The sequence below is a fragment of the Pteropus medius genome, unplaced genomic scaffold, assembly GCF_902729225.1.
Source record: "Pteropus medius unplaced genomic scaffold, Ma_sr-lr_union100, whole genome shotgun sequence".
Classification (NCBI taxonomy): domain Eukaryota; kingdom Metazoa; phylum Chordata; class Mammalia; order Chiroptera; family Pteropodidae; genus Pteropus; species Pteropus medius.
In genome coordinates this window covers 4,477,406-4,501,830 of record NW_024342475.1, presented here as the reverse complement: position 1 = coordinate 4,501,830, position 24,425 = coordinate 4,477,406, and the positions used below count along the sequence as shown (strand labels likewise).

Below are 24,425 nucleotides of genomic sequence, written 5' to 3'. Positions count from 1 at the left end.
GGTTAAGGTTAAACTGTCTTGCACGTGTTTGCCATGAGCTCTGCGGGTATTTATGAAGCCCCTGCAGTCTTATCCATGAATCTCCTAGTGATTTTCACTTGGAATCAAGAGGAAGAACAGGGGACCCTAAAGTCATGCATGAGCTCCTGAAATCAAAGCCACAGTACTGAGTGGGGGGCAATCACGGGGATCCTCAGGCTTCCTCTTTATGAGATCACTGCATAGCTGCCAAAATTAAATTTTGCTCTTGGTATTGTTAAAGGTAATTTGGCATCCTTGGGTTAAGGGTCCTCCAAAATGTGTCTATTTGCATGAGGTTGTTTATTAAAATTATGTTATTGGCATATAGTTAGCATTAATAGCTATGGTCCCTTATGTGGTCAACCTGTGTGAACATAGAGCTTTATATTTGATAGACTTTGGAAACCAGAATAGATGGCATTGTTTAAGAAACAATATTAATATGCCCAGGGATGTATTGGTTGCTATAAAAATCATCTAGAGGGTATTATTTATTTACTAAAGGAAAAATAAGTTTAATCAATAAAATTTAATCTAGAGGGCATGATGCTGTGGTTTTTATCTGTGTCCTGTGAGAATTGGGGGTGTGAAATTATTTGTTCAGTGCACACTAAAATAACTAAAGTATTTTATTTTGCTTGTGTAATTAATACTTTAAAGATTTTTTCCCTCTGGTCTGAGAATGCTTGAAGATACAAGCTCCAGTAGCCACTGTGGCAGGCTGCTAATGTGATCTGTGGGTACTCCTGCAGATAAAGGAGAATGCCAACTAAATATGAGCCCACTGCAGAACACAGATGTTCTTGAAGGAGATTAAATAAAATAGAAACATTTCTTACTCCTTAAGAAATCAGAATATAAAATCTGTTGAGTGAAACCATAATACATATAATGCACATAATATGTATATCTATATGTATGTAACTTGCAGATCATTAAATGTGTTAGAACACTGTGTAAGTGGGAAAAGATATATGGGAACTGGGATATTTGAAAATGATACATCTTTAAATTTGAGCCTACAGTTGGTTAGCTGAGCACTGCAAATGCTCAGCTCAATGTATCTGTCCTTTGGGATCTTATCATGCGGGCAAATCTGGGCTAATGACAGCACATGTTTATAGAATGAGAAGACATTGGGATGCCAAGGAACTTGTTGAATGACCTACTCAAGCTCCTAGTACTATAAATGAAGAAAATAAGGCCCAGAGGACTTAGGTCACTTTTTCAAGATCACAGAGCTCAGTCTTGTTAAGGTCCTTGCTCCTTCCACCAAATAGGAGTGTTGAACATGTGAGAATATAAGGGGGTTTGGTTATTTCCTCCTGAGAGGAAGGCACACAGGTGAAACCTTTCATAGATAGTAGGTTTTTATATCCATGATCTTCTCTCCTCTCTCACTGCTTTCCCTTGTGGCTCTCCTTCTGCCAGCCCTTCTGGCCACTCATTTGTTCTGTTCTTCTCTAAGGATAATACATTGTTCTGTAAGAGTTATAGAGAGGAGAGTTAGCATATCAAAAGAACATGAAACCTTTAAATGAAATTTACTTATTTGGATTAAAAATACATACGATTTACCTTTGCGAGTTTGAAAAGAAGTTCAGGCATAAAAAAGATGATTTTTTGCCTGGAGTGCACTGTTTTTACTCTTAGAAACTGAGAAACTCATAGTAATAACCCCTGACCATTTTGTAAGTTGCTTTCCCACCTACCATCTCCCTTGATCCTCACAACTGTCCCTGGAAGGATTCAAGGGAAGAATGCAGGGTAGACATGGTCATTCATCCCACATTCCCTATTTCCGATCACCGAAATCATCTCTGATCCTTCTTCCTCATATGGACACTCCAGGCAAAATTAGGTGCTCTTCTGGAGCCCCCCTACAGGTGGGTGATAATCACATTGTATGTTTACTATCCCAACTCTGTTTTCACCTTCATATCCCAATCACCTGCCTGGGATGTGGCCCTTTGTAAAGATTCAGTCAGTGCTTTTAGAATATACTGAACTAGGGAATGAATTTAAATCAAGCGTTTAAATTGGCCTCTTCTAAGCATGGACTTTTTTTAAGGGAATGTGTCAATAATTTTTAGATGATTAAATGATGAAATTTTATGAACAGTTCTGTTATGACATTTCTTGAGAATGAGCAGTCATTCAAATACATAGTAACTTGACTAAGAAAAGAGGATTGTACATCTCTAAGAACTAGGGCACTGTGCTCCCAGGGCTGCCTACTCTAAATCCCCTGGAGGTGCCCATAAGAGTGGATATCATCAGTCTAACACAGACTTACACAATCGGAGTTTGAGGTGGGCCGTAAGAATCTCCCTCCACCACCCTTGAGCGATTTTCATAAGTACTGCATATGAGAACCACATTGTGATTGATCATTCGAGAGTTCACATTCAATCTCCTCCACCTAGATAGAATCACTTCTCTTTCCTGTCTTATATAGGAATCTGCAAATATTTTCTTTCTTGGTTATTCTCACGTTTGATTACAGTAACTAGGAATATTTGACAATAGACCAGGTCATTAATTCTAAGGAAGTTTAGGTTCACATTATCTAACTCTAGCTAAAAGTGTACATAAATAAAATGATGTTATTTTTGAACAGATTGCAAACTTCAAGTGGCAGAATTAGATCAACTGATTTATTTTATATCTTACCCAGGATTACAATACTTTGTGTATAGTTGCATCAAAGGAATTATTTTAAATGACCTAGACTTTATAATTTCTGCAATGTATTTATTTATTTGGCCGTGGATGAAGCTGGGAATAGTGTCTATATTTAATCAACTTCATTAGAGTTCATTCCTCAGGCTTTGCAATCCAGCTTCTATTCGGAAGATGCTACTGAACCTGTTTTCCCATCTTCTGTCCTCTCTTTGAACCTCATTTGACAGTTGACATCACACCTGTTAGCTGCTACTGGTTCCTTTATGTCTCCTTCTCTGACTGTGCTTCTCTTGTCCATCTCCTCAGATTGATTTTTCCATGCTCTCTCCTTTGGCCTCTGCTTCTCCTAATTTCCATATTGGAGTAGATTTCTCTTCCACTCTCTACATGCATGTGGCTGAGTTCTAGACTTGCATCGTAGTCCTGACTTCTTTTTTCTTTTTTTTCTTTTTTCTGATTTTTTCTAAATCAGCCAGAGTGATTTATCTTAAATTAAAATTTGGCTTGAAACGTCTTGGGGAAAAGACTTCATTCAGTACTTTCTTGTTAACCATAGCATATAGAGCATGCTCCTCTGCATCTCCTACATCGTCTTTCTTGACTCCACACTCCATCCTCTGCTCAGCTCTTCTGACCTATGTGTTCTGCCTTGGACCACACTGTTGCTTGGAGTTCTCCAATGGAATTTAGCATTTCTTAATCAAGAGACTTTATTCGTGCTACTGTGGGCAGGGAATGTGCTTCTCATTTTGCTCATCTGGAGTCAAATGCACACAATCTTTCTCCAAACACTCATGTCCATCGATGTCCCTCTTTGGACCTCTCCTTGCTGCACAAACATCTTGTGCTTAAAATCTTTAGTGTTCCCCTCTCTGTTTGAATGTCCAACTTTACTCTGTGCTATAACTACCTTCTTATTCATCTCTGTGTAAATGTCTAGATTGGGTAGATGTTATATGAATGGATATAAGCACGGCACAGGCTAAATGCAAGCTGCCTCGGAGGCCTGAAAATGCCCTTTGGAGATCCTAGACCCATAGTTCCCTACACTCTGACAATATGGAGCCTTCTTCTCACTTTTGTAAGCCAAAATTAACTTTAGACTGTAAAAAGGAATAAAAAGCAAAAAGACCTGTAGCCCAAGATTTAGGTAGCACAGATTTAGGTAGCAACCTAAAGTGTATTCCACTGAGACAAAGGGGAAGCCATCTTATAAAGAGAAAGTTTTTGCCCAAGTTCCCAATTTTATGCAAATGAGGTTGTCAAATTGTGCAGTTCTGATTGGTCAGTTTAGATGCAAATGAGGATACAATTGGTGCAGTTCTGATGGGACTGGTTGGATCTCAGTCTGTTGGTAGAAGATGAAATTAGGCTTCCCTGCGGTGTTTGACCCAGGGATGTAGTGAGGGAAGCCAAGAGTTTAGTCTAAGGTTCTTTCTGGTATCGTGAGTATGTGAGGAGCCTCCATCAGAAAATGGCCACTAGACTCTTATTACTCATAACATTTGGGCCTTTGATTAACCATGGGGAGTTCATAAATTCCTTCTTAGGTTTCACCTTGTCAAGTGATGGTTGTTGGCATCAGTTCAACAACAACAGGAATCCCCATTTTGGAGTATAGTAAAGAAGGAAACTGTATTCAGTATAAAGAGTTCAACTATGATACAGCACAGGTGTGAGAACAGCATGGCTGTGGAACAGCTCAGTAGTGTTACAGCTCAGTTATGAAGCAGCATGGCTGTGGAACCACATGGCTGTGAGGCAGCCCTTGGATGCGGCTCCTGACCTCAACACAACAGCTCTGCTCCACTCTGCCCTATTCTACTATGTCTGCTCTTCTCCACTCTGATCTGGTGAGACATCTTCAGTGTTTAATCTACAGTGCTTCAGCCAGGAAAACACACTTTCTAGCCTTTGGTGGAAGGGGAAAGTATGCTTCCCAAACAAGAGGGGAACTGACTTATATTTAGAGAAGTCCCTGCCCCTGGTCCCTGATTGGTCAGTCCTGATGTAAATCTTCTGATAGAGATATAGCTGCACAGCTCTAATTGGAAAGTGAAAGCCTCAGTCCTATTGGTTGAAATACAATCCCAGGAACTCCTTTATAAGGGCTGGCTCAGATGATAGGAACGTAGTACAGACAGACAGATCAGTGCAGACTTCTTTCTGAAGTGTGGTTTTCGTGAGAGGCCTCTGTTTAGAAATGGCTGCTAAGTTATGTTTAAAAATTTGAGCCCAGTTAGCCAACAAGAATCCTTCTTGGTAGGAATCTTATTTCTCAGGGTCTACACATCACATGATTCTTTCTTTTCTGGGTCCACACTTTTTATTGAATCTCTTCTCTCTTCCATCACTCTAGATCCTATCCTATGGGTCCCTTTGACTGCCTGTCTCCTTCTCCCTCTCATAAAAATCTTCTGCTCATTTTACAGCTAAAGAAAAGAAAACCCAGAGAGACTAATTTATTCAAAGTTACACTGCTAGCTTAGGGTAGATCAGGACTCGTATAGAGTTCTGATCATTAATCCTGTGCTCTTATCACTAAGCAAAAATCCAGGTTCTCTCTTTTTAAGAACAAAATTTGTTTCTTTAACAAGTGCCGTATAGAAAACCATTACAGCCTGGGGCCACCAACTATATAGCCCAAGAGCCAAAGGCAGCCTGTGGCCCATTTGTGTATAGCTTGTAAACTAAATATGCCGTTCTCATTTTTAAAGGATATTAAAAACAAATCAAAACCAAAAGCAAAATGAAGTACGTGTGTCCCATCTAGACCCTCTGGCCCTGGTAGCTTAAAATATTTGCTATCTTGCGCTTTACAGAAATATTGCCGAGGCTATCTCAAGAAACAGTGGGACCTGAAGGTCATGATCAGTGTAATTTACGTGGAAACTAACTTTGATAAATAATTATAATACCAACCCCCCTCCCGCCCCCTCCCTAAAAAAACATCTGGAAAAGTGAAAACTAAGTTGTAAATTTACTAAATTTTAAGAAGAAAAAATTAAGGCCTAACCCATATTTTATTCAAATGGTTGATATCTTATATTTATCTCTTAAGTTTTTGATGCTTCTCATTTCTTCACAAATAATTATCATAATAGACATTATTAGTATTAAGTAATATAAATAAAATAAATCAGGTAAATCCTCATAAAAATTACTGTGGGCATTTTTGGTTTTATAATATGATTGAAGGTATAGGTAAAGCTGAATTTGATGTCCAAGTTCTTATAGGCTGAATTGAATTATACATAAAAATAAGTATTTGAATTTTTTAATAAATAAAATGTTGACTGCATTCTTTTTTATTTTTGTTACTGGAATTAGTTGGTGTTTTAAAAATAAACTTGGGAGTTTAAAGCCTCTAGCATGTGGCCCTGTATGCCTTTAATGAACACATTTGAAATATTAAATAATTCCTTTAAGAATGATAAAATCTTATTCAGGCTTCTCATTTTCTTTCTAATTTAGATTCTTGGTTTTAAGCAGCTCAGTAATATGTGGTTGGGAGTCCCTAGGTAGAAATCACTTCATGAGCTCCCAAATCTTTCAAAAAGTCTATTAATATGCCTTTTATCTTTATGATTTGGAACAGCGAGTCATTAACTTTACATTTACTTCAGTGATTTAAAACTAAATGCAAGAGCAAGACTCAAGAACTTTGATATAAGACATAAAGAAATTTAGTAGAACAGAATACTGAGAAAATATTATATATAGGTTTTAGCTTGCTATTTTCATTTTTTAATGTATAGAAAGAACAGACAGTTTTCTGGAATGAATCTAAGACATTTTATTTCTCAGGAAGGGGTTTGCTAAAGTCGTGGATACAAAAAAATTCCAATAAGGCTATAAACTGAATTTTCCTAATATAAATGGATAAAAGAAGTATTGGGAAATTGCAATGTAGTGTAAATGGTCAAGGAGAGAGCGAGCATGAGGTGGACCAGCATTAGTTAGAATATCAGGTCTGTTTCTTACTTCTCAGGTGTGTGAATATATGAAATAATCTTTTTAGGGCTCATCTGTGAAATGGGGTGGGCAAAGCGCCTGCCTTATAGGTTAAATATAGGATTAAATGAGATAAAATTTTCTGTATCTGCTTAGCTCAGGGCTTATTGCTGAGCAGAAGCTCTGTAAACTTTAGTTTTTGTTTTCCTGCCTTAGAGAAGATGTCACTATCTTAAGACTTATACTGAAAATTTCATTCTGCAAAAGTCTGGGTTACTTAAAAAAGTTTGACTTGCCTTCTAAAAGTTTATTATTGCAAAATAAAACAATGAGAGGAAGTGCTATGGTGGACTTGATTCTAATTAACAAATAGGAATCTGTTGGTGGCATATATGTGATAAAAATATTAGGAAAAAAAGGATCCTACTGTCTTAGTTTTTATTATGTTGAAATACTCTGGTGCATAGAAAATCATAGGAGAGTGGATTTTGAAATGTTAGGAGGAAAGATTATTACAGCCTGGTGGACAGAAATTATAAAATTAGAATGGTAGACTTTAAAAGCAAAATAATGTTTTGGCAGTCACGTATTATCATGAGGAAGCAAAAGAAGAAATCACATAGAAATGTCATTTCACTCCCCAGGGATACCTGTGAGATGACATTTAGCTAGGACATGTGTACTGGTGAAGAGCTGGGCAAGTGTCTGAGCAAAGTAAAAGAGAGTAATGTGAACCCATAAGAACATCTGCACTAAATCTTACCAGGTGTGCGGCTATGAAAAAAGTGCTAAAGACAATAAACAGGCTTATTTTTGTCATGTTTAGAATAAGAAGAGCAAGGCAATGGTCAACTTCTGTTGGGGACTGGTGATATAACAAGTAAAGATGATATAAAAGTATATCTATTCATTGTAATGTTGGTCCCTACCTTCTTCATTAAAGAGAACAATCTTTTGAAAAGTTAAACAAATGAGGACCTTGGATTAAAGCACAACATAGGTGAGGAAATTAAAACAATAATTTGTTTAGTTCTTTTAAGTTAATTCAGGCTAGACTCACATTAATTCCATTCCAGGATAATGAAAGAACTGCGAATATGATTTTCTGAGTGCTATTGGTAATCTTCAGACACGGTGGAGAATTATACAAATGCTAAAGAACTGGGGTAAGCCAAATGTCCCGAGCTTCACAAAGCATCCTAGAAGTTATAAATTGGTATATAGATTCCCATCAAAAATAATAAATTTTATTTATTATGTACACACACTTATACACATATATCACAAGTAATTTTTAAACTTCAAAAACATAAGGAGCCAGAATAATTCACAAAAGTAAGTCATTGCAAACTAACCTGACTACTTAGTCAACTAATGCTACAGTTCATTAATAAAATGAGGAATCTAGGGGAATTCATTTTTAAGGTTCCTATATTCTAAGAATTTATGGTAGTGTCTAGTTTGATTTTTTTTGCAAAAAAAAACCTAAGATAAAATTTACCATCTTAATAATTTCTAAGTGTACAGTAGAGTATTGTTAATTGTTGTGCAGTAGAGCACTAGAATGTTTTCATGTTGCAAAATGGAAACTAATATCTACTGAACAACAGCTTCCCATTTTTCTCTCCTTCCCCTGCCCACTGCAGCTGGTAACCACATTCTACTTTCTATCTATGAGTTCGACTATTCAGATACCTCATATAAATGGAATCATGCAGTATTTAACTTTTCGTGACTGGCTTATTTCACTTAGCATAGTGTCCTCAAGGTTCATCCATTTTGTAACATACTATAAGGTTTTCTTTTTTTAAGGCTGAACAATATTCCATTGTATGTATTTACCACATTTTGTTCATTCATTCGTCAATGGACATTTAGGTTGCTCCTGCCTTTTGTGATTATGAATACTGTTGCAATGATCATGGTTGTGGAAATATCTCTTTGATATCCTGTTTTTAATTCTTTTTGATATAAAACTAGAAGTGGGATTGCTGAATCATATGATAATTCTATTTAAATATTTTCCAGCTTTATTGAGATGTAATTGACATATAACATTGTATAAGTTTAAGGCAGCACCCTTATTGAAGATCATTTGATCATATGTGTGAGAGTTTATTTCTGGGCTCTCTTTTGTTCCATTGGCCTTTATATCTGTCTTTGTGCCAGTACTATACTGTTTTGATTATTAGAGCTTTTTAATGTTTTGAAATCAGGAAGTATGAGATCTCCAGCTTTGTTTTTGCTCAAGATTGTTTGGGCTATTTAGGGTTCTTTGCGATGTCATATGAATTTTAGAATGGTCTTTCTATTTCTGCAAAAAAACACATCATTTTGATTTTAATAGATTGCAGTAAATAACCATACTTTGGGTAATATGGGTATTTTATAATATCGATTCTTCCAATCGTACAACACAGGATATGTTTCCATTCATTCGTATCTTTTAATTTCTTTCATCAATATTTTGTATTTTTCAGTGTACAGGTATTTTGTTTCTTTGGTTAAGTTTATTCCTAAATATTTTATTCTTTTTGATGCTATTATAAATGGGATTATTTTCTTAATTTCCTTGTACGATGGTTTATTCATTGTGTATGGAAACACAACTAATTTTTGTTTGTCAATTTTGGATCCTGCGATTTTGCTGAATTTGTTTGGTCAGTTCTAGCAGTATTTTTTGTGGCATATTTAGAGTTTTCTACATAAAAGGGCATGCAATCTGTGAAGAGATAATTTTATTCCTTCTAATTTGGATATCTTTGATTCCTTTTTCTTGTCTAATTGCTCTGGCTAGGAGTTCTAGTACTATGCTGAATAGAAGTGGTAAGAATGGACGTATTGCTTTCGTTACTGATCTTAGAGGAAAGTTCGCTTTCAAGTTTTCATCATTGAGTATGTTAGCTGTGGGTTTTTAGTATGTGGCCCTTATTATGTTAAGGTTATTTCTATCTATTCCTAATTTCTTTAATATTTTTAACATAAAAGTGTATTGAATTTTGTCAAATGCTTTATCTGTGTCAATCTAGATAATCATGTATTAGTCTTAGTTCTGTTAATGTGGTGTATAAATTAGTTGATTTTCATATATTGAAACATCCTTGCATCCCAGGAGTAAATCCCAATTGCTTATATACTGTTTTTAATGTACTGTGAATTCAGTTTGCTAGTATTTTGTTGAGGATTTTTGCATTAATATTTATCATGGATATTGGTCTGTAGTTTTCTTGAAGCATTTTTGGCTTGGTATCAGGGTAAACTTGGCGTTGGTAAATGATATTGGAAGTGTTCCTTCTTCTTCAACTCTCTGAGAGAACTTGAGAAGGATTGATATTAATTCTTAAAACGTTTGGTAAAATTCAACAGTGAAGCCATCTGGTCCTGGGCTTTTCTTTGTGGGGAGGATTTTGTTTACTAAATCAATCTCCTTACTAGGTATAGGTTTGCCAAGAGTTTTTATTTCTTCATAATTCAGTTGACGTGTTGTATATTTTAGGAATTTATTCATTTCTTCTAGGTTATCCAGTTTGTTAGTATATAATTGTTCATAGTTGTCTCATAATCTTTATTTCTGTGGCATCAGTGTACTATCTCCTCGTTTATTTCTGATTTTTTTTATTTGACTCTTCTCTATTAGTCTCACTAAAGGTCTGTCAATTTGTTGATCTTATCAAACCAACTCTTGGTTTTGTTGATTCTTTTTATTTTTTTTCTATTCTCTACTTCATTTATTTCTGCTCTAATCCTTATTATTGCCCTCCTTCTGCAGATTTTTGTCTTACTTTGTTCTTTTTTTCTAGTTCTTTGATGTGTAAAGTTAGGTTGTTGAAATCTTTCTTCTTTTTGAATGTAGGTATTTACTACTACAAACTTTCCTCTGGGCATTTAGTATATTTTATAGGTTTTGTTATGTTGTATTTTCAATTTCATTTGTACAAAACATTATTTTCTAATTTTTCTGGTATCTTTTTTGATCCATTGGTGTTCAAGAGTATGTCGTTTAATTTTCACAAATTTGTGAATTTTCCATTTATTCTGTTATTAATTTCTAGTTTCTTTTCCTTATGGTCAGAAAAGATATTTGGTATGATTTCAATTTTCTTAAATATGTAAGCATTATTTTCTTAAATATATAAGCATTATTTTCTTAAATTTGTAAGCGTTATTTTTTGGCTTAACATGTCCTAATATGTTATCTATCCTGGAGAATGTTCCATGTACACTTGAGAAATATGTGTATTATGTTATTGTTCCATAGAGTGTTCTGTACATGTCTGTGATTAATTGGTCTATAGTGTTGTTTAAGTCTGCTGATTTCATCTTAATCTTCTGTCTGGTTATTCTGTCCATTAATGAAAGTGAAGTGTATTGGTTATTGAAAGACACAGAACCAATAGGATAAAAAGGTAACTTTTTAAAATCAGGAATTGGCTCACATGTTTATAGAAACTGAGAAGTTCCATTTTCTGCTCTGTGCAAACCGAAGACCCAAGAAAGCCAGATAGTGTAATTTTGTCTGAGTTTGAAGGCCTGAACCGAGGGAGCTGATGGTGTAAAACCTGGTCCCAGGGCAGGAAAAGATGAGATGAGATTTCCCAGCTCAAGCAATGAGGCAGGAAAAAGGAACAATTTAAAAATTTTTTTCTTTTTGTTCTATTCAGGTCCTTAAGGGATTGGATAATAACAAACAACATTAGAAAGGGCAATGTGTTACTGTATACACTAATTCAAATACTAATCTTATCTAGAAACACTTTCACAGACACACCTGAAAACAGTATGTAATCTGGGAATCCCACGGTCCACTCAAATTGACATGTAAAATTAACCATCACCTGAAATATTGTAATCTAGTACTTTTGTGTTACTATTTCTCCCCTAAATTCTATCAATGTTTGTTTCATATATTTGGGTGCTCATATGTTAGGTGCACATATGTTTCTAATTGTTATATATTATAGGTGAATTTTTTCTTATTTTTTCTGTACATCTTCTATAAGTATTTTCTCTGTGGTTTCCATGGGAATTAAATAAAACATAGTTATAACAGTCTACTTTAAGTTGATAATAACTTCAATCATATATAAAACCTCTATGACTTTACATCTCCCCCATTCCTACTTTATGTTCTTGATGTCACAAATAACATTTTTATACTATGTATCCATCAATATAATTTTGTTATTTTTATGCTTTGGCTTTTTGATTTCTATACTAGAATTAAAAGTGATTTACACAACACCATTACAGTATTACAGGATTTTGTGTTTGAGTATATATTTACCTTTACCATAGAGCTTTATATTTTCATATGCCTTCCTTTTTTTTGCTGTCATTTTTCATTTCAATTTAGCATTTTCATTCCTTTTAGCATTTCTTGTAAGGCAGTTCTAGTGGTAATGAGCTCCCTCAGCTTTTGTTTGTCTGGCAAATTTTATTTAGCCCTTATATTTTAAGGACAGTTTTGTTGGATGTAATATTCTTGGCTGTCAGTTTTGTTTGTTTGTTTGTTTGTTTTAGCACTTTGACTATATCATTCTGCTCCCTTTAGACCTGTAAGACTTTTGCTGAGAAATTAGCTGATAATATTATGGGAGCCCCCTTGTACATGATGAGTTACTTTTGCTGTTTTCAAAATTCTCTTTGTTTTTGACTTTTGACAGTTTAATTATAATGTGTCTTAGTGTGGGTTTTTTTGGGTTCATCCTTATTGGATTCCATTGAGCTTCTCGAATTTGAATGTCCATTTCCAAATGTGCAAAATGAGAAATTTTTAGCCATTATTTCTTCAAATAAGCTCTCTGTCCCTTTCTTTCTCTTCCTTCTGGGACTTCCATAGTGAGTATATTGATACTTTAGCAGTATTCTATGTATTCCTTAAGCTTTCTTCACTTTTCTTCATTCTTTTTTCTTTTTTCTTCTTTGACTCAATAATTTCAAAAGACCTGTCTTTGAGTTGGATGATTCCTTCTTCTGCTTGATTAAGTTTGATGTCAAACCTTTCTAGTGAGTTTTTCAACTTAGGTATTATATTCTTCAGCTCCAGAAGTTCTATCTGGTTTTGATTTTTTCATTTCAACTTTATGTTGATATTTGCATTTTGCTCATTCATTTTTTTTTATTTTGTTTAGTTGCCTCTTTTTGTCGTCGTTAAGCTAATTGAACTCCTTTAATGTGCTTATGTTGAATTCTTTGTCAATTATTTCATAGAACTCCATTTCTTTAAGATAAGTTTCTGGAGATTTATTTTGTTCCTTTGTGCCATGTTTTTCTGTTTTTTTTTGTTTTGTTTTGTTGTTGTTGTTGCTTTTGTATGCCTTGCAATTTTTTCTTTTCCTTCTTTTTTCTTTTGTTTTGTTTTCGTTTTTGTTTTGAGACTTGGGCATTTCAAAAAACCACCTATCCTAGTCTTTATGAACTGGCTTTGTATGGGGCAAGGCCTTCACCAGCCAGCTCAGCTAGAGAGTCTGTGAGCCTCCCAGACATTTCTAGGGATGCATCTTCTCTGGGCTTGAGTGTATAGTTTCTTATTTAGAGAGGTTTGCCTATTTCTTTTTAAAGAACTTGTAATCTCTTGCTTCCTCTGGTGTCTGCTGTGCTGTAGGTTTTCTGGTGCTGCAACAAGACACTGAGCTTTTCTTTGTTCTCAGTGGCCCCCAGGCAACTAAAGTATGATGGTTCTGTCAGCATGACAGTAATTACAGGAAAGAATATTTTTAAAAAATACTAGAAGACTTAACATTTATTTATTATAATGTACAGTAAATCAACTTGTTTCAAATAAAATAATTCTTCATATTCTGAGTCTAATTCTTAGAATTGTTACAATTTGTCCATCTTTTCTTGGTTCTCTAGATAACATCTAAAAATGGTGCAAACTACTCAGGGAGACTTTGTGTCTGAATTATATCCATTTAGACAAGGCAGCAGAATTTATCTTGATGATTGATCAAGAGCATATTATTAAAGAATAAGAGACTAAAATGGAATTCCAAATAAACATCAAAACCAGTAAGAAACATGTACAAGAGCACTTCATGAATAAAAGTTACCCTCATGCAGAAATTAGAGACAGGATATGCGATCGTTATAGAAACATTGTGAAGTACGTATAAACCAAAGGAAAAAAAAATAATTCATATTCTCACTATTCTATGGAAATATACTCTTTATATCTTGGTGTATATCCCTTCATAACAGTTTTATATGCAAGGTGTATATGTGTATGTGTGCATATCAGTGTGTATAAATCACCATCTATTTCACCGTTTTCCTTATTGCATAGTAACCACATTGTTTAGGTGAAAGAGACTCAAATGAAACTTTAGAAGTGGACCATGTTTGGTTTAGGTTAATCAGCATAATAACATTATGCTTGCTCTGATTTCAGTGTTAAGAATGTGATCCAACTGAGTGTGACTTAGGACTTTTCTTCCATTGTTGAGACTGTCTGTCTGTCTGTCTGTCTTTCCACATTGTCCTACTGTGGCCTTGTTGCTATCGTGACAGAAACTAACCTATGAATAAAACTACCAAAAGATATAGCAGAAGTTGAATGAGGAGAGAAAGGGGCTAACACCATCATCAAACAGCACCTAGAAATGGCTCTCCCATCACTACCTCTTACCCGTTTGTGAGTTATAAAAAGACAATTATTCTAATGAATTCTTTTAATTTAATTTTAATCTTTTTTTAAATTGAGAACTATAAAACTTATAGAGAAAAATGCACATGTATCAAGAAATAAACTATTGTAAACAACTTCACTATCCACTGTTCTTACTTTTATGGTATTTGTTTCTTTTCCTTTTCTGCATCCTGAACTGTAGTTTTGTTTAGTTTGATTGTGAAGTTAATGTGAATGGAATCATCAGTTTGAATTGCATGAGTTGAAGATTATTTAGTTGCCGGATATAGTTCTTTCTGTGAATATACCAGAATGTATTTTTCCATTCTACTGTTACTGACCTTTAGACTTTTAGTTTGCAATTTGGGTGTATTATGAATAATGCTACTCTGTCAAATCCTGGCATGCCTTCTGGATGTATATGTATATATGTATGTATACTTGGGAGGGAAGGGTTAGGTCATGAGTAAGAATTCTTTAGATGATTTAACACAACATTTTAAAGATCTTGATAGGTTAACATGATCAGCTAAGAATAATAGGGGGAAATTTACTAGGGAGAATTGTAAGCCTCATTGGTAGATTCAGCATATTAATGGCACAAGTTCAGAATATTGAAGACATGCCTTGATAATAGAACATTTGGAATAAAAGCGTGGGTGTTAGTTTGACTAACAACATAATAAACCCAATGCCACCATAATATATGCAGATATACTATTGAATTGAAACTTAATGTCTAATAGCCTAAGTAGATGAGTTCACATTTAGAATAGTGTATTCATTTTGGCAGTTATATAATCAAGGATTTGACAAACTGGAATATATACAGAGGAAATAAACTAGAATGGTTATAGCTTAGAAAGAGCAATATGAAAAGTTTATCTTGGGAAATGTTTAGTCTGGGAAAGAGTAGAGAGAATAGTGAACCTTTCATGTAGAAAAACTATTTTGTTATCTCTATGTAGTCAACCTTGGGCCAAGGGGAGGGCTGGGGCAAGACTGTATTCAGGCACATTCTATATGCCCCATTATTTAATGTAAACTTGGGCTCTAATAATTCCAAGGCAAGGAAAAGACAATCTTATGACATAGGTAGCTCACTATCAATGAAGTTTCAAATAGAGAAGGGAAGAGCATCTCCTTGAGATGTTTAGATATGTTGAGTTTAGATTAACACTTTTTATATAGAGTCTTTTCATTATATTTCTTTCAAGAGAGGTAGGAAAAGTTCACAACTCCAAACAAGGAAATCTTGGGTAACCTTAAATATCCAGCTCAAAGCATTTCTCTACTTCTTGATAAGAGAGATATTTCTTATTCTTAAATTATAGCTTCCATCCAACACATGTAATGTGCCTTAGACAATTGCACCTGTTTTCCATACAAATAACTACTATTATAAAAAGGGATAAAATCAAAACAAAGGAAAAAGTAATTCCTGCCATAGTGAGCAACCTTTTATGTGGCTTCTTAAGAATTCTGACTTACCTAGCCCAGAACAATCTTGATTTATAGAAGCAGAAATTACAGTGGAGACAGTTCTTGTTGAGAAGAGAGAATGTTGGAATTTAAGATGTTTTACAAATTCAGTGATTATTCTAATTTTCTAAAACAATTTGATAGAGTTAAAAATATCAAGCCAAAGAATGGACATAAATTTAGTGACATGTCCTAAATTGACAGGCTTACAAAACACACACCCCCATTTCTAAGCATCTTGAAATAGATGCTGGTTTAAAAGTGTTGAAGAAAATAGAAAAAAGAAATCCTATTGCTTGGATATTTTCATATTCTCAAGAGATCAGTAGCATAATACATTTCTTAAATCTGCATCATGGTCATCTTACTAGAGGCAAGAAGTCCAGATTTCATACAGGTGAGCACAGAATAGTTTAATCTTGCATAGCAGATGGCTCCAGGTCAGTGGCCAATAACAATTTGTAACACACCAATGATAATGTAAGGAAGCCAACTCTCTCTTTGGAATGCAACCTGCTTTATAAAAATAAAACAGTCTGGTGACTTTTTTTGTAGGATAGAAATCTGTTTATCTCCCTGCCTCCCTCTCTTTCTCTTTATGTATATTTAATACTTTATGGATTTAACTTCACTTAGTTGTTTTCTTGCTTGGGTAAAAGTACTTCTTATATAGCAAATTTGTACTTAAATGAATATACACAAATTTAAACAATGTAAATAACAGTAAAAATAAGATTTACTTGGCCAAAATAAGCAATATACAAAACATGGCACACACAGTATATCAGAAAAAAATATCTAACTTTTACCCAAAGTCCAAATATTTTAAGAATTCACAAAAGCTACCTTATAAATGGACATTATGTGAAAGTAACAACAGGAAGACTACTTATGGGATTCAAAGTTAATGTACTAAGTAATGGCTCTCATATCTCCTCTTCCCCTTAAACAAAAGAACTGAAGTTACTGATGTTATATAGGTTAACTGAAAATATGTTTTGAAAAGTTAAGTACCTGTACATTTTAATACAAATCTGGTTTAATAAATCATTTAATTTAATAAATTACATTTAAAGGAAGCCTACCTCGAGACTGTAACTCTGGGACCATTAGTTTACAAGATAACAACTTATTAGAATTTTGAGTGTATTTTTCCCGAGGAAATAAGAAAATGAGGATAAAATTTTTAACATACTAATTTTCTTTGGCTTTTCATTGCTCTTTTATTCTTTCTTTCCTTTCGTCCTACCTTTATGGGACCTAGGGCAAGTCATTTAATATTATAATAGTGCCTTAATTTGTAAAGCGTATACTGCAAAATCTGTCTGGCCTGCTTCAGTTTTAGTGAGAATCAAATGAAATTATGGATATTAAAGTCATTTCAAAGCTATAATATCACTTTACATATACATATCTATTATTACTAATATATGTATATATATATAAAATGAGTAAAAATATGCAATTATAACCATAATGAAATCATAGATCATTTTACTTGAAAAATTCCAATTTGTATGAATGACTAAAGATATAATTAGACTATATCTGTTACTTGGATATTAGAAATTTATATATCTGTATTGTGAGTTGAGATTCATATCTTTTCGAAACTTTCTGATAAGTACTCATTTGGGGGAATTAATGTTCTTGATACCTTCAATTAATAAAATATGGTACATTGAACAAAATTGGTATTTGTCAAGGAGAAAACTGGCTAGTAAAAATCTGTCGACAATCTGTTATATTTTTACAGTTCTATTAAATTATAACCTACATAGAAATTCTCTTCAGTCTAAGATACATTTAATAAACTTGTAACATTCTGTGATATGGATATTCAATTTAAAAGCCTAGAAGACAGATGAGATTTCAAGAAAATAAAAGTGTGTATTATCAGAAGCAAAGATATTGCTGTGGCTATAAGCTTTCTGTCTCCCAGCGATAACTAGCGGCAGATGCTCTGACACTCTTCTTCTAGTCGGCAGAGGACTGGCATTTATTAGGATTTGGGCCAATGGACTCAAATTGCTCTGTGTAGTGGGTAATTTCCATCTTGCATATGTTCTCTCCCTCTATCATCCCTCATCCCTCTTCTTCCTTTTTTCCTTTCTCCCTCTGTTTTCTTCCCTGTCTTATCTTTTCTTCCATCACTTCCTCCATTTTCTCTCTTCCCTTTTTCCTTCTGTCCAAAACGTCTGTGGCCCTATTGTATTAGATATGAGACGGAAACAGTACAAGACATATTCTCGGACTTTCTGGAATTTACCATATAAATGGAAAGAAGAAAAATCAGGATAGGAAAAAGGTAAGCACCGTACAGACCAGTGTATGACTGACTGTCTCATCAAGAGAAGGGTAGACAGTGAGTGCTACAGAAACTCAAGAAAAGGGCAGATTAGTGACACTAAAATAAATGCAGGGGATTTCATAGAAGTTTTGTGAGTCTTAAATGCCAAAAGGACAGAAACAATTATATTATATGGACAATAAAGTTTATGTGATAAGATTTTGTCATGTGTTAGCTATTTTTTTGAAATTCAGTGTTGGGTAGCAAAATAGGGCAAACATTTGAAACTTTTAAAATAGATTCCAACTTATTTTAAGTTCTATAAATTTAATATCTAGTTTATTTCTAAACAGATATCTGTTAGAGGAGGAGCATCTTGCATTTTGGTTCTATCTCAAACCTAATTGACTGTAATATAAATGTATTAGGTGTCTGCATGCTGCTTACTCCTGTCACCTGGTGCAGCTGCCTGGTAAATAGCACTATTCAAACTGATAACTGTCCCCTTTATGTCTGATAATCTGCCTCTGGGCATGGTAGTTGGGACCTGAAGTCGTTTTGCTTGTAAGTGTAATTATATTTAACGATCTGTTTTATAAATACAATGATTTTTCCTTTCAGTGGATAGTCAAGTGAATCTGAATGTGGAAAAAATAAAGACAAGAAATGGGAGCATTACACATTTCAGAAAATGTTTTTATTATTGGGTATATTTAATACTTTGTTATAGATTTACACTAAACAACATTATTATTAATCTCAAACAATATCAATATTATGTTGTTTTAAGTTTATGGAAATGTTTCTTTGCAATTTTCTCAACCTTTCTTCTTAATAGAATATGTCCAGAGTTGTGTATGAAAGATGCTAAATAGTTATTACTTATATTTCAGATATAAAAGCAAAATCGAAGTCATGAAGGGAAACAAAAATAAACCTAAGTGTAGAGACTATTTTGCACAGCTCCTGAAGATATACTAGAAAAGTAGTCTTTTTAATATGCTCCACTGTCGCCCAGAACTGTGCCAGAATTTTAGAGATGCTCAAATCTTTCCCTACTTAGAAAGCAATGACATCTATGAATTATGTGATCCAAATAATTTTCTGGCAAGCAAACCTCTGACAAGTGTATTTGTTTACTGAATGAATGGACAAATACACACACACACACACACACACACACACACGCATTACATTTAATATGTTACTTCTTTTCCTCATGGATTTAACATTATATTTTGGGAGAGTCCAGTTCTTGAAACCTGTAAGTTCTAAAAACATAACAGTATCTGATTTTTCATGAGTGTATTATATTGCTAAGATTGATGCAGTAAAATACCACAGATTGGGTGGCTTCAACACCAGGAATTTATTGTCTTTCAGTTCTGGAGCTGGAAGTTCAAGATTAAGGCATCTGCAGGGTTCGCTCTTTCTGTGGGTGGTGAGGGAGAATCTGTTCCACACTTCTTCCCTAGCTTCTGGTTGTTAGCTTGTAACTTTGGTGTTCCTTGGCTTGTAGATCTCTCTCTTCATCTTTACCTGGCATTCTCCCTCTGCACATGTCTGCCTCTGTGTCTAAATTTTCTCTTTCCATAAAGACATCATTCATATTGGATTAGGGCTCACCCTAATAATATCGTCTTAACAAATTATATCTGTGATGACCCTAGTTCCAAATAAGGTCAAATTCTGAGGTACTGGGCATTAGGACTTCAGCGTATTTTTGAGGGGAGAGCATGGAGGGAACACAGTTCGACCCACAACAAAGAGTGTCAAAGAAAGGCCCCAGTCCTTTCTACGTAAGAGTTAGGTAGACCCAGGATAAGATTAAATATAGAATATGAGACATATCAGAGACTTAGTAAGATGAATATTAAAATGGAAAGAGATCTCAAATCTAGTGGTAGAAAGGATGACAGAGCCCTCACATCTGGTTAAAGAAACTCAAGGAAGTCTTCACAGCTGGTACAGATTCGAGCTGAAGCATGTGTAGGAATCTGTCCAGTGAACACAAATCTCAAATTTAACTTATTTGAAAGGAAACTCAGTTTTCTAACAAAATTTGAAACTTCTTCTGAATTGTCTAATTCCATTAATGGAGCCAATGAAAATTTAGACTCTTCTCTCTCCTCCATCATATCCATTTAGACCATGAATCTTCTCTCTTCTCTCCTCACAAAATCACTGTCTCTTCCCACCGTTCCATTTTCACTGCTGCTCACCAGTGTCAGGCTTTACTTCCGGAATGCCAGTGATATCCCTGAATTTATCATCTTCCCTTCATCATCCATCCTGCACATCACTACCTGATTCATCTGCTTAGCACCCATTTGGTCATTACTTTGCTGGCCCCAAACTTTCAATATCTTACCACTACCTGCTGACCTTACTCAAGCCCTTTACCCCACTAGTCAAGTCTTTTCACAGCCTGGCCCCAACCTACATTTCTCAAGTCAACATTCAGAAGAGTTAAAGAATTTCAGCTTGAGAATAAACTTTACAAGTCGTCTGGTTTATCTCTCCATCACATGCGTGAATCCTTCAGAACATCTCAACTAAGTGGTTGTGTCTTACTTCTGCCCCCAGTTCTAGGAACTTTGCCTATTACAGAGCTGAACTATGTTCATGACCATGTCAAGTGTGTGTGTATGTGTGTGTGTGTGTGTGTGTGCTTTCTCACTTTTGCACTGTTTGTGCCAATGTTATGTTATCTTCTGAAACATCTTCACTCTTGCCCATGTTCATCCATCATTCAAGACCTAGCTCAGATGCAACCTCTGTTATGAAAAATGACTGTGGCATTTAGATTATAACAACTGAATCGGGAATTGTGCTGCGATGACAGGGGATAAATGACAAATATGAGCAAAATGATGAAATAAAGATTGAGATAGTAGTAGAATATAGGAGAAAAATGTAAGTGGAATTTGGATATAGATATTTTTGTTGAAATTTCATGTTTGCATAAAATTTATTTTTGAAAATATAAAGATTTTAAAAATCAATTTGCCTATTTAATATTATATTTCTGATTTCAAGTTAAAATGATTGCCTATAGTTTATAATTTTAACCCTATAAAAAAAATCAAACCACTGTGATATGACTAGTCCATATCCAGGAGTGTAATAACAGAGAAGAAGGGTTCAGTGTGAGGACCAAGGGTACACACGTAACAGGCGTAGACATTACCTTTGGGTCTCATTGAGAATAAGAGTCAAAATTACCTTAAGACACCATTAGATAAAATGTGAATGAGTGCAGGCGGTGCAAACCACGCTACCCCACTTCGTTTACTTATCTCATGAATGTTTCCCATAGTAGAGCATTATTGCCTCAAAAATAACATTACTTAATATGTATGTTAGGAAGCCATTGAAGCGATAGCGAAATTATTTGGATTTGCCAACTCTGAAGTAATCATCAGGTGTTAGGCTCTTTTTGTTTGTTTATTTATAATAAAAATAAATAAAATGATAAATACCAAATCTTCTGAAGATTGTGCTTTGTTTTTGGCCTTTGATCTATGGGGGGAAATCCCATGTATTATAATTCCATTTGAATGTATATTTGAATAGCATTTGTCTCTGTTTCACAGTAGCCTTTTATGGTTTGTATTTTTCATCTAAAAAGATGTTGCTGTATGAGAAGTGAGCTCTGGTCTCCTGGCCTCTCTGGCCTCCTGGCCTCCAATACTGGCCTGGCCACCAGCTGGCTGGCTGTATATTGGCACATCCTGATCCAGCTGATGTTTTCTGATTCTTTAGACGTATCAGCAGAGAAATATGAAGTGGTAAATGCATTAGCATCTAGATATCTAGATCAGGAATTCTCAACCTCAGCACTATTGACATTTTGGTCCACATCATTCTTTGTTTTGGGCTCTGTCCTGTGCATCGTAGGATGTTTTGCAGCATCCCTGCCCTCTACACTAGATGTTAGAAGTGTCTTTCCCCTCCCTCATCTTGACAACTAAAAACAGTTCCAGATATTGCCAGAAGGAATAGGGAGCAAAAGTAACTCCCAGTTGAAAAGCACTGCTGTAGATATTAGCACCAACTTGATTATTTTATTTTTCATTACATGGAGTGAACAAATACTTTGTGGGAAACACCTACTCAATGAATCATCCTGTGATTGCTTAGCATGCCATTTAGGCTTATTATCTTATTAAAGGGGCTTTAACGAGAGTCTTTAAACCAAAACCCATACATTTATGATTCCTTTGATGAGTGTATTACACATGATTTAAATGATGTAGAATTAATTACTTTTTACTCATTTTACACATTTTCTATGTGTATTTCTTGAGCAAATGATACCATTGTTTTTTAAGTTTGGCAGTAGACACTGCTCTTCATCTTCCTACATCTGATTTATTACTTTTGGAGGGTAGGGAGGGGGCAGTAGTGACACCAGCTGGTGAATGCAGAATTAACTACAGATTGTTTCCCTCAAAAGAGACACACATGGATTACCAACCCCTAATGATTTTGGCAGCTGTCCCTGCCCTTTTAAGATTACCAGTAACTGGACAGATACTTTATTCTTTTTCTTGGAAGCGTATGTTGCAATTTGGGTGGGGGTGGGGGGGTTGATTTGGACACTAGAAGCTTTGTTACAGATGCCACATCTGATGAATATTTTAGACTCTATGTGCTATTGCTTCAGAATACACTGTAAAATTTATCAATTTACTTGCTTTTTGGTAGTATTTGAATTTTGTTTAAGTATAAATGTATAAAGAAATTTCAAAAAACACTGGCTTAGAATTAAAGCACATGTGTCTTAAAAGTAGAAAAATTTCAGATAAGTGATGAATGATCTTTGTATTTATATTGGTTTTGAAAAAGAATGATCTTAATATTTAAGTGATCCTTGAAATATGCTGTGTTCATGACGACAATTTTTGGGGAGACATTCCCTCACCAAATGCTGATAAGTTAATGCTTTAATTAATTGCATTGAAATAGAGCCTTTTAAAAAATTCAGTTGGGTAAAACAAACAGGATCATTGCTGAACTAATATGGCTATATCAATAAATTTTACAAGTGAATCATTTTAATTATTATAGTTGAAAGGAAAGATCTTAATAGTCTCAAAAATATGATCTATATACAGGTTCCAATTTCTCACTTCCCATTTATTCTTTAATCCACTAAATTTGAATTTAGGCCAAAATGTTTGATTAACTAGTTCATTGGATATTCCTATATTCTATTTTATTTTTGCTTTCCTTTTCTAGTCATCATGCTGCTGATTTGACTATTAATATTTATCTCTCTTATATCACTTTTTTCATGAAGAAGTATAGTGTCATGGTTAAAAGTCCAAACTTATTGTCAAGCTGCCTGGGTTCTAATCTTTGTTCTACAATAGTCTGATCTTGGAAAAAGCCATTATGAGGTGCTATCTTGTTCTTTCGCTGGCAATTAAGGTCAAGTTATTAAATTTGGATGGAGTTACAAAATACTGTGAGATCACAGATGGTAAGTTAATTGTGATGAGGTTGGTGGGTAAAATCAACCTACTTTGACAAAATGGCTCATAACTTTGAGGGAACAAGCACAGCTTTCGAAGATAAATTCTTTTACAAATGTAGCTTCTTTGAACAAGCAATCATAAATACAATCCTTGTAACTTTAAAATTATTTAAACATATTTTTCAACATTTATAAGAAAACAGGTTTTCAATTACAAACAAATTGAGTTTCTGTAGAAGTTCAAGTTTAGAATGACAAGTTACAGACTAAGTGTAGAGTCGACTTGAGTTTGATGGTAACTGGTAAGTAAATTTCAACACCCTTTTCCTTATTTTTTTATGGGATATAATAGATAAATACATGCTTTGTTTCATCAAATTCCCCATGTCAACAGTCTCTCAATTCTTTTTATTTTTTTATTAAACTGTTAATTAAGACCGATAGTCACTGGCTTTAGTTATAGTTTTGAGTAAAGGCTGAATCAAAAAATATGGGGCTTATGATTTTCCATTTCTATACATGCTCATTAAATAAATCATTTAGCACAGATACCTGTAGATACTCAAAAGTGTCTGGCAATTTGAATTACTTTGTATATGAGTCATCGATTTGTGTAGACTGGCCATGCTAATGTCTGTGATAATAGTACATACCAATAAAAGGATTATTCGAACATGCAAGTGTAATGTCACAATTTACTCATGTCATTTGTAAGGATTAACTAATATAGAAATCTTGCTTCAGTCATAATCCTATTTGTTTTTCCTCCCTCATTAAAATTTTTTTCCAGTTGACCTTCCTATCATCTTGGTGTTGATTCTCTGAAACCAAGGGTGTTAATTGCTTATTTATTCATGGACTTCCAAAATGTACTCCTTGCTTTA

General features: G+C 34.4%; 1 protein-coding gene across 6 annotated transcripts in view; it reads left to right on the top strand.

The window, feature by feature from the left end:
- The window catches only part of MYO16 (myosin XVI), a 513,348-nt gene that overhangs the window by 1,136 nt on the left and 487,787 nt on the right, over positions 1–24,425 (top strand). The gene's annotated exons all lie outside the window — the stretch shown is intronic.